This window comes from Rhinopithecus bieti, unplaced genomic scaffold (genome assembly GCF_001698545.2).
Source record: "Rhinopithecus bieti isolate Rb0 unplaced genomic scaffold, ASM169854v2 scaffold_10379, whole genome shotgun sequence".
NCBI lineage: Eukaryota > Metazoa > Chordata > Mammalia > Primates > Cercopithecidae > Rhinopithecus > Rhinopithecus bieti.
This window is the reverse complement of record NW_016806591.1, coordinates 1224217-1226629: the sequence shown is the minus strand read 5'-3', so window position 1 is coordinate 1226629 and position 2413 is coordinate 1224217. Positions and strand designations below refer to the sequence as shown.

The following is a 2413-nucleotide window of genomic DNA, read 5'->3' as shown; positions in this document are numbered from 1 at the left end:
TTTTTTTTTTTTTTTTTTTGAGACAGAGTCTTACTCTGTCGCCCAGGCTGGAGTGCGGTGGTGCCATCTCAGCTCACTGCAGCCTCCATCTCCCAAGTTCAAGCAATTCTTCTGCCTCAGCCTCCTGTGTAGCTGGGATTACAGGTGTTGACCACCATGCCCATCTTAACCACATGGAAATTCAAAAAAAAGGCACCTTATATTACACTTCTTTCCATCCACAAGTAGATTAAGATTTGTAAAACTCATATAGAGAAAATTTAATTGTTATGAAGTCCACAATTTCTACATCTTCACCATTCTCAGTAGTGACAAACATCTTGAAAAGTGCTCTCCTTCACCAGGCACAATTGTGCTAAGTTGTATATTTTGTATGATATCATGGAGGAGGAAAAAAGAATGTTCCATGTTTATTTCAGAAAAATCAGCATTATATCTTAAAATAAAAGAATCTTTTAGTGGATATATGATACTGTTTTAAGTATATGCATTTATTACTCAAAAATTAATGAAGAATTATTTCAATAATTATTTTGATTTTCTCTGGTAACACTTTTGCTTCATATACATTTATATTAATTTTACTTTTGCATAGGTCTTTCTATGATCACTTTTCAATCAATTTCTCCTTTTGCATTCTTTTCTTCCATGTACTTATTAGACTTACATTACTTCAATTTAAATATGTATCTTTGAGTGCTATAAGCCCATTGGAACGAGCCTCAGAGACCCTTTACATAAGATGGCACCCAAGGAGCAGAAGGAAGCTCCTGCCCCTCCTAAAGGCAGAGCCAAAGCGAAGGCTTTGAAGGTCAGAGTAAAATAGGCAATGTTGAAGGGTGTCGAGAGTTACAAAGAAAAAAAGATCCATATGTCACCCACCTCCCGGTGGTCCAAGACACTGAAACTCTGGCGGTAGCCCAAATATCCTCAGAAGAGTGTCCCCAGGAGAAACAGTCTTGACTACTATGCTGTCATCAAGTTTCTGCTGACCACTGAGTCTGCCATGAAGAATATAGAAGACAACAACACACTTGTATTCATTTTGGATGTTAAAGCCAACAAGCACCAGATCAAATAGGCTGTGAAGAAGCTCTATGACATTGATGTAGCCAAGATCAACACCTTGATTAGGCCTGAGGGAGAGAAAAAGGCATATGTTCAACTGGCTCCTGATTACGATGCTTTGGATGTTGCCAATAAAATTGGGATCATGTAAACTGAGTCCAACTGGTTAATTATATATATATATATGTATCATTTCACCAGAAAAACAGAAATAGTTATCTATTGAAAAAATGCCAAACAGTAACATCCTTTGAAAGCCTTGCAGGTAATAGTAGCCTATAAATTTCTTTTAAGTATTAATTTTTAGAGAGTAGATTAAAATATACTCCTAAAGATAAAACTTCTGTTCATGTACATGTTAGGATAAAATTATTCTAATATGCAGTGATATAAAGCCCTGCCCTCTAGATATCCGAACACAATTCACCACTTGACCATAGCTAGTACTAGGTGGACACACATGTGTTCTCCTACCTGGTAACTATTGTATGTGACAATTCCCTTCCTCAGTGTTCTCTTCCGTTTATTTCACCAAACTATAAAAAATTCTCAGTAGAGCAAAGAAAAAAGGTACAAAACAACAGAAGAATCTATAATTCATATCTACAGTTTCATTTACTTATACATTCTTTATGATGTACTAAAACGCTCCTTCTACTAGGAAAAGTAAGAGTGACTACAAACTTGTTATACCAAGAGAATGCATTTATAAAAGTAGGTATGTCTTATAATCTAAAAGATTCATTACTGTACATGTTAAATGAGATATGACAATAAAAATGCCAGAAGAATATTAATGCCATTCTGACAGGTTTTATTAGAGAAAGGCTCTTAAACCTAAAATCAAAGTGAGGATTTGTTTTCTAAGGATAAAAATGAAGAGTAGTGAATTCTAGAATATTTGGGGTATAATAAATACCTCAACTTCTTTTTTTTATATTAATTGTGGGACAAAACAAATTTTAACATACATTACCAACTTGCTGTCATAGCATGTAAACAGTTAATAGGTAAATATCAGTTTATTTTCTATATGAAATCATCTAAATGTTTGATCTATTGTTTTATTATTTCCTTCCAAATTAGTGTATATAAGCCATTGCCAATATATAGCATGCATGTCAAAGGCATTTCTGGATACTTCTAGGTCACCTGAAGCAGCGAACTCAAGAAAATTAAACTAAGATAGAAGTTATGTGTGAGACATAGCAATGAAGTTGTTTCCTAGAACATGTGGGGAAATTTTTTTTGAGGGGAGAGCACCAATGCTATTTCTTAATATTTCTTATCAATTCCAAATAACCACCCTCTCTTTGAACAAATTGTTTTTAACGTTGAGGGCTCT

General features: G+C 34.4%; 1 pseudogene; it reads left to right on the top strand.

Moving 5' to 3' along the window:
* Positions 1–742: 742 nt before the first annotated feature.
* LOC108532790 (60S ribosomal protein L23a pseudogene) lies at positions 743–1219 on the top strand (annotated as a pseudogene).
* The last annotated feature ends 1194 nt before the right edge of the window (positions 1220–2413 follow it).